Source organism: Carassius auratus, chromosome 27, assembly GCF_003368295.1.
Source record: "Carassius auratus strain Wakin chromosome 27, ASM336829v1, whole genome shotgun sequence".
Classification (NCBI taxonomy): domain Eukaryota; kingdom Metazoa; phylum Chordata; class Actinopteri; order Cypriniformes; family Cyprinidae; genus Carassius; species Carassius auratus.
Window position 1 is genome coordinate 7,692,120 of NC_039269.1, and position 14,965 is coordinate 7,707,084.

Genomic DNA, 14,965 nt, shown 5'->3' on the forward strand with positions numbered 1-14,965 from the left:
TATACACACCCACACACACACACACACACAGAGAGAGAGAGATAGAGCCTACACTGTAAAAATACATCAGTAAAAAGAAAAAGTACTGTCAGGTCATTGCAACTTAAAAAAAAAAAAAGTGACATACAGCCAAGTATGTTGACCCATACACAGAATTCGCATTAAACCCATCCATGCACGCGTGCACACACACACACACACACCGTGAACACACACCCAGAGCAGTGGGCATTTTCATCATTTATGCTGTGGCGCCCGGGGAGTAGTTTGGGGTTCGGTGCTTTGCTCAAGGGCACCTCAGTCATGGTATCACTGGCCCGAGACTTGAACCCACAACCTTTAGGGTTACTAACCTTTAGGGTTAGTAGTCATACTCTCTAACTACTAAATTAAATTAAATTCAATTAATGCATTTAACAGACACTTTTATCCAAAGCGACTTACAGTGCATTCAGGCTATCAATTTTTTAATTTTATCATGTGTTTCCCGGGGAATCAAACCCCCAACCTTGCACTTGATAGCGCAATGCTCTACCAATTGAGGTACAGGAACACTACTAAGCTCCAACTTCCCCAAGGATGCTTACCCTCAAATGAGCTGGATAATTGAGACACTTATTCCAATGACTCTTGTTGAGTCTTGTGAACTGGATCAGTCTGATTCATGAAAAAATCACCGAGACTAACGTCAAGTGGTTCCCTGAAAGGATCTGACTCATTGCAACTCAAATTGTAAATACATGGTCACATACACTGCATTACTTCATGCAGTATAACCTGTGATTTGGTTTAATGTTCAGTGTGCTCATCATCAGACCAACAGTGGGAAACTAAGCAATAATCAGTAAATAACAAGTGAATAAAAATTAAATACATTTGAGGTAATCAGATCTGATCAATTTGTAATGTCTGTATGTGTTATTGTGCTTTCCACACCCTTAAAACCTGGGATTAGAAATTCTGAGGTAAGGATTGCATAAATACTCTGTTATCCTTAGTCCGATACATTTTTACCTCTTAAAACCAGAGTTGCATGTCAGTCTGTGTTTACAATCATGACTGTGTGAATGGATAATGCACACATACACATACACCAACATGCACGTACACACAGACAGGGGAGTGTGTGCAGTGCTGATGACTCATATTTTCTGTGGTAACACTCACACTGTTTGTATTCAGGCTAGCCCACATGCTCTCTTTCATTCTGACAAAGATAATATTTTGCAACATACTCGAAATCACAGAGATTATTTTCATGGCAATTCATGACAACACAGACATAAACACTAGACAACCAATACAAATAAGTTAACCACAAATGCACAAATGCACAAAAAAAAAAAAAACATGCAAATTCATATAGACAAATTAAACAGTCTAAAATGACAAAATTGTACTCACTCTAGGCACGGTTCAAAACACCTAGTGTGAGTACACCCTTAATCACACATATTCCCACAAACTGCACTACACCCCCACCCCCCAAAAAATAAAATAAAAATTTTATTTGTGTTATGTGATTATGTGATTTTGAGTACTACACCGTTGTTTTGGCACATTGTAATTTGAAAAGAAAGTAAACATAGATGATGTTGGAAGTGACCTAGAAAATGTGTGAAGAAAAAGCTGTATGAAGCTATAATATTCACAATGTATTTGTAATAATTTTACAAGCAATCCATTTCACAATTCAAAACAAGATTATTTTGCAGCATAATGCACAAATGTTCAAATCTCTACACGTGGTATGCATTACAATCTAAATAATGTAATATAATATAATATTCCTATTTGTTTATATGGTACATAAAATAATCTGTTGTTAGTGAAAAGCAGACTGAATATATGTTTTGGTTATTTTTACTCTATTTATTGAATTAAACCTTTTTAAAATCTATTTGTCAATGCTTATTTGGTTAAACCTATTGGTCCTTCTAAGCCATTTCAGAGCAAATACACAAATATTGATCATGTGACTGATTAAAACACACACATCATTCAACATTAAAATGCCGTAGGCTGAATCTCACCACAAACACATTTGTTAACAAGAAGTCACCTCAGGGAAAACTTTATTGTGTTAGTGTGCCATTTTCCCATGATCCCTCATATTGAGCCTCACATAACTCATTGCTAATGAGATGGAATTTAAATGAAGTAAACAAAGCTGTACAAGACATCACAGGTTTGAATACTCATGTGAATTAATGTGAGAGCATATTGTTCTATTACAAGACTAGTGAGACTCTCACACGTGTGATTGGGAAATGTTCTTTATAAGGGATTGACATTGCAAAATTGAAAACATTATGAAATTTGCATCATTATTGTGTCTCATTGTGTAGGCCTGGCATTGTGTTTGTTTTGTGATTTGTTTCTTTGTGGTTGTGTGGATGTCTGTGAAAGGAATAAAAAAAAAAAAAAAAAACATGATTGTGTGTAGTACGTGTGTCTGCTCTGTTCCAGCTTGCTAATGTTATTATGTAATAATGTTTCAGCAAGCATATGCACACCTAAACCTGTGAGCAGAGCTGGGTAATAGCTGACTACATGTAATATGGATTATGAAATCGGATTCCTAAAATGAAGTACTTGTAATGAGATTTAAGTTAATTAGATAGCAGCTCTCAGTGATATGTGTCTGGTCCCTGCTATGATAGCAGCAACATTCACAAATATTTACAGAATAAGCGGGAACACAGTGTGCTTGTAGCTTTCTATATTTCTGTTTTATCACGTGACAGAATGTCTAAGGCCTTCTCAAACCGTACATCTGAGCGTTCTAATCTGAGGCCAGTTATGCATCAAACTAAGATTATTGTAGGACAAAAATTAATGCCATTTTTAATGCCAAGTTAGCATTTTTAGACATTTGCTCATTAACATTTTTTTTTCTGATCAATGATTAATAACCACAAACATCCTGGATTTTATGTTTTTTAAACGAAAGAATACAGCTGCAGTGCAAAGGCCCTCAATGAAACGGCTCCTCCTAAGTTTACTATCATGCGTGTCTGCAGGACTTTAAGTGGGGTTGGAGGTGGAGCAGCTCTATTTAAAGATGTCTATCAATGCAAGCGAGTGTCATTTTGTTCAGTACTTGTCTTTTGTATATCTAGGTATTGTGCTGAAAGGTGCTCCAAGCATTCTGTTTATTATTATTTACAGGCCTCCAAAATACTCTCCAGCATTTGTTGAAGAGTTCACAGAACTGTTATCAATGATTTCCTCAAGAGTTTAACTGTTTTGCTATTGCAGTGGATTTTAATATTCACATATATAATTCAGAAATAAATTATAACTTTTTTAAACACAGTATGTGCATGGACCCACACATAATAGAGGACACACTATAGATTTACTCATCAGTAAAGATCTAAACATTTCATCCATTGTTATTAAAGGAGCACTATCTTCTCACTTCTGTATTTTCTTTGAGATATTGATCTCCGCTACCACTGAATCCAGATCTGTCTCTGTCAGAAAGAGATGTATTAACGAGAACACTAGTGCGCTGTTTTATGAAGACTATATCTTTAACATTAAGCATTTCTGCAGACTCTGTTGATCATCTCCTTGATTCCTTTAACTCAAAAGTTAAGAATGTTATTGATGACGTTACACCTGAGAAAGTCAGCAAGAAGACTTGCTGACAAAAATCACATTGGAGAAATCAACAGCATTACAGAGTATGAGAAGACAATGCAGAAAAGCTGAGCGGATGTGGCACTGGTCACAGCTAGACAGACCTTAGTTTCAGTTGTAATCAAAGCAGGAACTAAATCAGCATACTTTCATCTCAAAAACACTGAAAGAATCGGATGTTTTGTTTCCAGTCAAAACTTGAAGAAACTTGTTCATGCCTTTATTACCAGCAGGGTGGACTATTGTAATGGTGTGACGAGTGGGGCGGGGCCGAGAGGCGTGGGAACAAAGCGAGACCGGTGGGTCGAGCAGGTGTCGCTCATCTCCAATCACTCCACTGGCCTCGCCCGTTCCCGCGGCCCTCGGCCCCGCCCACTCATCACAAATGGTCTCCTCACCTGCTGCCAGGATTCTGACAAGAAAATCTGAGCATATCACACCAGTCCTCATGTCCTTGGCTTCCAGTTACATTTAGGATTGATTTTAAAGTACTTTTACTTGCTTTTTCTTCACCTAGGACCTAAATGCATTGCAGATGTTCTCAGTGAATATAAACCTAACAGACCAATCAGATAATTTGGATTGAGTCAGTTAAAAACACCAAGGGTTCACAAAAAACTTTTAGCTATTATGCCACCGGGTTCCAGAAGAGATCCGATATGTTACAACATTAACCACATTTAAATCTAGACTCAAAACTCTTCTGTTAGCTGTGCATTTATTGAATAATCACTGTGTGACGTCCGAACTGATTGCACTGTATTTTCTGTATAAATGTATATTTTTTAACTGTTTAAAATTCATTTTCCATTTATCATTCAATTTAATTCCTTGTTTAATTGTTGCAATACTTTCTTTAAGATTATTTTACTTTCTTTTATGTAAAGAATTTTGAATTACCATTGTGTATGAAATGTGCTATATAAATAAACTTGCCTTATATTTTAAAATACACATAATCAGACTATAGTTACTTTTATATGGATTACATGATTACATATTATTTCTGTCAAGACAACTCTCATAGGGACTGGCATGGTAATGTACATGACAATGTTAATGTGTTTGGTCTTGGCGGAATAGATCTATTAAGTTGCTGCTTCTGCGGCAGAGCAAGTACCGAGATTTGCTACTGCCAATACATCCACAATGGCTGCTGTAAGCATGTAATAAATATTGTTGCTGCACATATAACACATATGAATCCCGCCATAGCAGATCTATACAGGTGGAGCTGGGGAAGGTGAAGGGTTTCTGCAGTGCGCTGCAAACTTCTACAGCAAGCAAATGCCAGGTATTTGAATATTAAGCAGAAAGCTCATTGGCTACCTATACAGGAAACAACCAATCAGCTGCCATGTGACAATTATGTTACCAGGTCAGATTGAGCTAGACCTATTGGACTATGCCATATAGAGTTTCATGCCAGAACTAAAATAAAATATTTTATTCAGAATTGATTGATTCTTCCTAATTCCTCTTTTCCATCATTTACATTTTCCTTTCTAAAATAGCCGACCACTTGAATACACTCAGAAAGGCTTCCAGTTTTGTGCACATTTACACAAAGACTTATCAGTGTTAAATCTTATTGTGTCATATCATACTGTACATTTTCCTTTCAAAGACTCATTTGTTTTCAGACTAATAAAAGAAGACAATAACAACCAGTCAAATGGAGAAAGAGAGAGTTAATAAGTTTACCACGAGTCAGTCCTCTTTCATTGAGTCTAACAGAAGTGTCGGGTTTATACATACACCAGGGACATTGAGCATAATTCAGCACATTTTTCAAATTAGTGTTAGAGCAGTTATTGAGTGTTTGGGCTACATCCTTGAATTCAGCTAGTCCATTAAACACATTCATACTGCTACACACTTGATCAGACTTGTTTAAAGAGGGCGTTTTGTACTTTCATAAAAGTACATTCCTTTTTTGTAGCAGCTGTTTTGTTTTGGAGGTAATTAGTCTGTACTAGAAGTAGATTTATGCAAACATACTGTAAATACCTAAAACTCGAGACATTCTCTTGTTCTGTTATTACTCTAGTCCTAGACTTTAGAACATCCACTATAATAATAAATGTGGTTCCAGTCTGGGCTTGCCATCATAAAACACACAGAACCAGTTAAGTTGCCTTAAGAGAAATACCTCCTTTTGTGATCCGAGGCTTCACATCTATCAAAAGAAGATTGTGTGGATGTTTGAGAGCTAGAAGTGGCTGTAATGTAAGGACGGCTTAGAAAATGTTCATTTCAGATTATTTCATGTCATCTAAACATTTCTTCAACAACATGAATTGACCTGTAATTCTCTCCCTGCTAATATTTTTAAATACACAATATTACAAGAAAACCATTAATTTGAGAACAGCAGAGAGAAAGGAAGAACTGTGAGATATTTTTGATTCCATAGTGGAAAAACAGAATTGCAAGATGTAAAAAAGGGAGGGGTGGGTTAGGCGTATTCAAATATTTATATTCTGTATGCAAAGAAATGCCTGAATTGATGTGAAATGTGCAGTAGCCTGTACAAAAGGGCACACTGCTCTGGATTCTGTATCACACAGTGCAATGCACTTGTCTTAACCGTCCATTTCGAGTGTGATCTGGAAGCAATATTAGCAACATTAATTAAATACTCATTGATTGAACAGCCAAAAATGATATCAAGCTGCATTTTAAAAGCTACCTTGTTTAAAATAACTTTATCCTCTTTTATTTATGTCCATTAAAAGTGCAATTTTAACGTAATTAAAGTCTATGTCTTTAGTCAGATTAAACACATGTAAAGATGTCTTCATGATGTAATTTTGACTCAAAACTGTCATATGAAGTTCTCATAACCGTCATAGTTGTGTTATGTAGTTTTTTTCTCCTGAAAGAATAAATCAGAAATATTGTTTTGTCAGCTACTCGTAAACAACAGTAGGCTACAATCTATTAAATGTACTACTTCTATCCCTCACATTCAGTCTGGTTTTCATGCATTACAAACTAAACAGGGCGCTACCCTGACCAGTCTATAACAAGGCAAGGCAAGTTTATTTATATCACATTTCATACACAACGGTATTTCAAAGTGCTTCACATAAAAGAAAAGAAAATAATAATAATAATAATAATAATCACAACAATAAAACAAGGAATTTAAAAACTTTGAAATTGATTTAAAAGGTTTAAAATGAATTTAAAACAGTTAAGAATTGAAAATGATTAACAAGGCAATTTGTATAGAAGTTGCAATGCATAGTCAGCGTTGCAATGCATAACTCAATTTGTTTACTTATTATTTTATACGATATCTTTCAGGATGATATGCTTTGATGTTCCTTCATTGAGTCAAACACTGCTGTTATAAAAGAAACTTGTATTATTTTTTTAGGAAAGCTAAAGCGTTTCCAAGAATCCCATCGACCCACACGCAACGGGCATGACAATGTTCTCCGTTAACCTTCTGAATTTCCTAGAATACTGTATGTTGCCATCTTGTTGCCATGCAACTTTTTGTACAATGAACTTGTGCCAACTGGCCCGCAGCAATGGGACAGACAGGTGCTGACAGGTGCACTGAATACTACACTACAGCAGAAATAACAGGACTCACTGTCCCATACCCTCACAGTCTGAAAAACTGGTGGGATGGATCGTGTAGTCATGTTTCTCAAACGTTATAGTCTGTCTGTCTGTCTATTTATCTATCTATCTATCTATACTGTATGCAAATTGCTCCTCTAAAATGATTAATAGAATCATACTAATCACACTATTTTGTGGATATGCCTGCCCTCAAGCAATATCTCAGTGGTGTGTGTGTTGAGTAATCAGAAAGTTCAGTAACAGCATGTTCTAGTTCAGACACCTCACTGTAATTGTCCTAATGGAAGCAAGATGAGCTATAAAGCAGCCCTGTGTGTGTGTGTGTGTGTGTGTGTGTGTTTGTTTGTTTTCTAGAGGGGGAGAGAGAGGTGATGACACATCTCTCTCTCTCTCTCACACACACACACACACACACACACACACACACATGTTTTTGTGAAAAGTGGGGACATCCCATAGGCGTTATGGTTTTTATACTGTACAAACTGTATATTCTATGGCCCTACACCAACCCTACACCTAACCCTAACCCTCACAGGATTTTTTTTTGCATTTTTACTTTCTCAAAAAAAACTCATTCTGTATGGTTTATACGCATTTTGCAAATTGGGCACATGGGTTATGTCCTCATAAGTCACCCTCTCCTTGTAATACCTGTGTCACACACATGTCATTATACAGAGTTGTGTCCTGATATGTCACAAAAACAAGAGCACACACACACACACACACACACAACACACACTGTGTATTTTTTTTTTTTTTTTTTTACTGGAATTACTGTCCTTGTTTGGTCCATAATGTAGGGAATACACACACACACAAACCAGAGTCATCAATAAAATGAGAAGCTGAAGCTCTAACAACACTGTGTCTGTCTGTTGTAAATATTTCTCACTCGTAATCTGTTAATGTGTCTTTAATGTAAATCAATGACATAAAAGCACAAATAATATTAATGTTGGATAAATAAATACAACAAATTGTGATGATGATGATGATAATTAATATAATTTTATTGTCAATTTATTTGTAACCTAATATACAGTATTATTTAATAATTTTTTATTTGTTAGTATTGCTAGTGGGGTTATAACTAAACCTTAAACCCATTAACAAACAAACAAACAAACAAGTAAATACATGAATAAATACTTATACTTGACTTAAAAATTAAAAAGTACTAAAATAACAAAAAGTAAATATACAAAAATTAATAATATTAATAAGTAATAACAAAATTACAAAAACACAATAAAATGAATGCAACTTTAAACCTTAAAATGAAAACAGAAAATATAAAAATAAAATGTAATTCAAAATATTAAAAACAACTATAATAGTACATCAATGATAGGCTACTAAGTTACACGTAGATAAGTTACACTGTTGGTACACTGTTGATTAGTTTTTTTTTTCTCATTCATTAATTGTCAGATGGAGAATATCTCATAATCAGAATTTTTGGGTCTTCTGTGTTTGGGCATTGGTATTTAATTTTTTACATACATTAACGATGGATGATTTCCATGCATTTCATGTAGCTAAAATGAATGGAGTTTTCAGAGGTTTATTTCAGGGAACTGGCGCCCTCTAGTGGGTCATTATTGTAATTTTTTTTATTTAACCTTTAGTTTGGAGACTAAAGTGGAGTGGAGCTCTTGCCAGTAGTAGGTGAAGAACTTCAAGTATTAACAAACATAAAGATCAGAGGAACTAATCTACACTTTTATCTCCTAAAAATATTTATATTTATTTGCATTGGCTTAATGAATTTAACCTATAAAAAAGAATTACTTATTATATGGTCCCTGCGACAACATTGCTTGATATTCATAAGTGCATTAAGTGAATTTTATTTTTGTTATTTTTTATAGAAAACACTAAAGCTGGCAGTTAACACATCTTATATAAAGATTGATCTGAATAGGAAATGCTAAAATACCCAACCTCTCATGTCCTCCACAACACTGCAGTCTCATTGGCTGATCAGTGACAGCATGTCAAATTACAGCATTCCCCCCTCTCAGCACTGTATAAAAGTGCCTTACTCTAGTAGTTTACACACACACACACACACACACCATCTGCATCTGGAGGAGCCAAGACACAAAAACACTACTGAAGTACCAAGAAGAAACGGGTATGTTGTGTATATATATATATATATATATATATAATTCTATTGTATGCAAATTCTACAGCCCATATTTTTGATAACTCTAATAAGGAAAATGACTGCTTCAATTTTAAGAACTAAACATCTGTTTACTACTACTGAATATGCAGCATATATCAAATTTTTCATAACACAAGCATCAATTTCTCCTTTAGGACACAGAAGGCAGAAACTGAGAAATACCCGAGGAAAGAAACATTCATCAGTATAAGGGTAAACTTTATAGCCTATTTTATGAAAAATACTATATAACATTTCTTACAGTAAAAAAAAAACAAAAAAACATGCACTTATGACCTCAGAAAATGGCATATTAATTGCAGTTTTCTTTCTTTAAAACAATTCTTTTAGAATTCTTTTTTTTATGATTTTTTTTTTTCATTTAATGGGAATTTTAAAGTAAGAAAAAATATGCAGTGGGCTTCCATGAACAATTCAAATCTTGGCCAAATTTCAGAAATGTCATTTTGTTGCAGCATATTTAAAGCACGTTTTAATGTATTTTGTGAATTTCTAATACTTTAATGAACAAATGTTCCTCTCTCTAATGGTATAACATCTTTCCATCTTCAGAAGACTGAAAATGGGAAATGATAACTCGGGTGAAACGAGGCAGCGTAGGAGAGCTGAACAAGCTGAGGCGGAAAAGTGGAGAATGCAGGAAGACTATAGAAGACTGCAACAAGAAGCAGAAATACAGAGACTAAGACAGGAGCAAAATGCAGCGGAGGAAAGATTGAGAATTCAAGCAGAAAAACAAGAACTCCAGGAACAATACCAAAAAGTTGAAAATGAAAGAAATATACAGAGAATGAAAGAAGAAGAGAAGCAAAAAATCTACAAAGAGAACAGATTTAAAGAGGAAGAAGAAAGGAAAAGAATTCACATAGAGAAGGAAAATGCAGAAAATGAAAACAAGACAGTTAGTTAAACTGTTTGTATAGTTTATTAATAGGGGACATTTTCATCATACAGAAAGATATGTGCACATCTCCTAAAACATTTTTTAGATTTTTCTTATTCCATACATCTACTGTAAAGCACTTGGAAAACTTTTTGTTTTTAAAGATGCTATCAAAATAAAGTTCTACATCTTATTTTCACCACCACACAAGAGTATGCTTTTTTTTCACTTAGGTTTTGAATTTGTTTGACAGGCATTAGAACTTTTAGACTTTCAACAGATTTGTTTTGCAATTGACCTAGGAGCTGAACCTGACACACACACAAAATCATAAAAGACAATGGTTTATTATTTGGAAAATGCAATTTACTTGCTGCTGATCAAAAAAATCCATTTCAGATGTTCTTTTCCACATCCTCTTCTTATACTGTAAACTACTGGAAGTATAGTGTGCACTGCTAAGCACTTGGTAGAAATAGTATCTAGCACTGAAAATGATTGTGGTTTGTGAAGTAAGTACAAAAATACATCTAATAATTATATTTAAAAAAAATATAAAAAAATAAATGAAAAGACAGGCGGGCAAGTGCACAGTTTCTGTAAAACATAGTGTTTGTTAATGTATAAAGAAACTACATTTAAAAAAAAAATCACAAAACTTGTTTCAAATTATTTTTGAGTAATGAATCGTCTCATTTTTAAATAAAATGAATAACAAAATAAATGCATAAAAAGTGAAAAAGAAAAGCATTTATTCTAAATTAAAATCTTTACTATCATATAATACTATCATATATATCTACTACTATAATATAATAATATTTCACAATACTGTTTTAGTGTGGCTTTGATCACATGAACACCTTGATGAACATAAGATCCGTCTTTAAAAAAAAAAATCTTAACTGATCCCAAACTTTTTCATGCTGCCCACTGCTCCGGGTGTGCGTGTGTGTGTGTGTGTGTGTGTGTGTGTGTGTGCACTCTGGATGGGCTAAATGCAGAGCATGAATTCTGAGTATGGGTCACCATAATTGGCTGAATGTCACGTCACTTACTTTATACTTCTCTTCAACTCTTGGTAACACTTTATTTTACGGTGTCCGTTACAGATGTTACATGTACTTATACAAATACTGTATACAGGCCACCCAGGCACCATACAGACTTTATTAAAGAGTTTGTGATTTTATATCCAGGTTAGTGTTGGCTGCAGATAAAGTTTTAATAGTTGGTGATTTTAATATTGTAACGATAAAAACTCCATATTCATCGGGAAGAAGGAGGCGGGAACCGGCGCACAATCAAAACCACTTTAATATTCAAAGTAAATACAAAACAGCGCGTCAGCCCCTCACGGCGACTGACGCGCACAAATAAAAGCCAAAACATAAAATAATATCCCAGGCCTGGTCCTCTCTCGTCCTTCACGGTCGTCACTCCAGTTTTATATCCTTCCATCTCCTACGTGGGACTCGATACTGGCGGTGGGGCTCAGGTGTAGCTCATCTCCAATCACTACACCTGGCCTCACTCCTCGTTCCCACGCCTCTCGGCCCCGCCCCACTCGCCACAAATATGCATGTTGATAATGAAAAAGATGCATAGGGATCAGCATTTATAGACTCTGTGAACTCTATTGGAGTTAGACAACAACATGTTTCAGGACCTACTCATTGTCAAAATCATACTCTAGATTTAATACTGTCACATAAAATTGATGTTGATGGTGTTAAAATTATGCAGCCAAGAAATGATATCTCAAATCATTATTTAGTTTTGTGCAAACTTCATAGCTAAAACTGTAAATTCTACTTCTTGTTACAAGTATGGTAGAATTAGAACCATCACTTCTACCACAAAAGACCAGGCACGTGCACACATAGACATCAAAGGGGGCTTGAGCACCTGCCCTTTTTATTCCTAGAGAGAAAGTGCCCTTTTTTCTGGGGTGCTTTTTTTTTTTTTTTTTTTTTTTTTTTTTTGAAAAAATAATATATATTCCTGTTTGCACACAGCTTACCTGTCAAACAAATATATTTATTGAAGAATAGTATATCTAAATATCAGGTCAGGAGTTCTGAAGCACTCATTGAGCTGATGATACTGCGCATGTGTGATTCAGTGTGAAGCAGACTGACTCACAGCTCGTCTGAACCGAACTGGTTCTTTTGGTGATTGATTCTGAACTGATTCTGTGCTTATGTTATAAGCGCGGGTAAACTGAAGGCTTGAATTAAGGGCAGTCATCGCTAATGACATTACATCGAGCGCAAAAGAACCGGTGAACCGTTTTTTTTTTCAACTGGTTTATTTGATCGAATTGTCCGAAAGAACCTGTTCACTTGAGCACCTGCTCCTTTGCCCCAAAAGTGCCCTTTTGTCAAAGCAAAATTTCCTCGAATTTTTTTTTTTTGTAATAACATACCCTTTTGTCAACGCCCAATCATAATATTATTACAATTTATTAATAATAATTTAGTCGTAAATAAAATGACCAATATGTTGACCTTTCACCTGACCGGGAAAATTCCTCACACCGCACGCGCATTTTTAATTGGCAGCTGGTAAGTGGTGTTTCATTCTCAGCGAAGTGATTTTGATGTTTATATACTTATTATTATTTTACAAGAACGATGTGATGTGAGAACATGCAGATATGTTGTTTATATTGCTGTGTGTAGCCTGTAGTGTAGAAGTAACACTAACGTTAGCTGTTTGAGGGAGAAAAGTTTCACAGGCATCGAAGGGTCTGGTCTTTTTTATGTTATTTGACTAAACTTTTATTATATTACAGTACTTATTTATTTTTTAACACGTTGAGTGCCTTAAAAATGATTATCACAACACTGGTAAGACTTATTCAGATTTTCTCATTCTCTGAATTATCATTATAAAAATAAAAACAATTCAGGAATTAATTATATAATTATATTTTAAATGTGACGCAAATATATATTTTTTCTACAATAGCAACAGTGCTTTCAACAGCAAGACCACTTTAGCCTGTAAACTCAATAATATCTCTCTGGAAATAAATGTAAAAATATCAGTGTCAATAAAAAATGCATAATATACCTGACCTGCCATCAAAGTGCAGTGTCAAGGATATGAATAACAAATGTAGCCTGTCATTTGTTTACATTGCAAAGGTGTTCAATTTTAGACAATTAACAACTACTACAGTAATAATAATATTAATCACTATATTCCAGTGGATCAGTTTTTTATGTTTTGTATCAATATTTAAGGTGGACTTATTGATTAGGTGCAAAAGTAGTAGTGATGGTTAAAATAATAGAGTAATGCTGAAACAGAGAAGAAAAAGCCATCAGGTTGGGACAATTTAAGACATTTCAGTTTCTAATCCCAGAGCTATTATTATTTTAAACTTAAAATTGTCTTCTCTATTGTTTCTTTGCATCAAAGCATTTGCTGCTGTATCAATACATAACCATCCATATCGATACGTGAATCCGCAAGGAATTCATCACAATATATTGCTGTATTGATATTTTGAACAGCGCCATTTAAAGCCTTGTTCCATGTGCCCCTTTTATACTTTGAGCACCTGCCCCTCCAAAGGTCTCTGCACGGCCCTGCAAAAGACTACTTTGTAAATAATCTTCCTGATGTATCCCAATTCCTTAGCATATCCAAAACCTCAGAACAACATGATGATGTAACAGAAACTATGGACTCTCTCTTTTCTATCATTTTAAATACAGTTGCTCCTTTACGCTTAAGAAAACAGCCTGACACTGTGGTATAATGAGCATACTCACACCCTAAATAGAGCAGCCCGGAAAATGGAGCGCAGCTGGAGGAAAACAAAACTAGAGGTATTTTGTATTGCTTGGTGGGAAAGTAACCTATCCTACAGGACAACATTAAAAACAGCTAGATCTGATTACTTTTCATCTCTTTTTGAAGAAAACAAACATAACCCCAGGTATTTATTCAATACAGTTGCTAAATTAACAAAGAATAAGGCATCAACAAGTGTTGACATTTCCCAACAAGACAGCAATAATGATTTTATGAACTACTTTACTTCTAAGATCGATACTATTACAGATAAAATTGTATCCATTCAGCCGTCAGTTACAGTATCGCATCAGACAGTGCACTATAGATGCCCTGAGGAATTGTTCCACTCATTCTCTACTATAGGAGAGGAAGAGTTGTATAAACTTTTTAATTCATCTAAAGCAACAACATGTATGTTAGACCCTATTCCATCTAAGCTCCTAAAAGAGGTGCTTCCAGAAGTCATTGATCCTCTTCTGACTATTAGTAATTCCTCATTGTCATTAGGATATGTCCCCAAAACCTTCGAACTGGCCTCTCATCAAAAATACACATTAGTGCATTAGGATGGTTTAAATCGTACTTATATGACCTTCATCAATTCGTAGCAGAGAATGAAGAGGTATCATATTGATCACAAGTGCAGTATGGAGTACCTCAAGGCTCAGTACTAGGGCCATTACTCTTCATGCTTTACATGTTACCCTTGGGATATACCATCAGGAAACACGGCGTTAGCTTTCAATGTTATGCTTACCCATGTACTGGGTTAGGGTAACCAAGACTTTTCATAGCACTTCCATATTATTGCTCTTCTGTTGGTT

General features: G+C 35.0%; 1 long non-coding RNA gene across 1 annotated transcript; it reads left to right on the forward strand.

Annotated features, from left to right (window-relative positions):
• Positions 1-9,307: 9,307 nt before the first annotated feature.
• On the forward strand, positions 9,308-10,536 carry LOC113046359 (uncharacterized). Its single transcript, XR_003276072.1, has 3 exons — positions 9,308-9,391; positions 9,583-9,640; positions 10,001-10,536. It is a non-coding gene; the product is annotated as an uncharacterized LOC113046359 (long non-coding RNA).
• Positions 10,537-14,965: the final 4,429 nt, after the last annotated feature.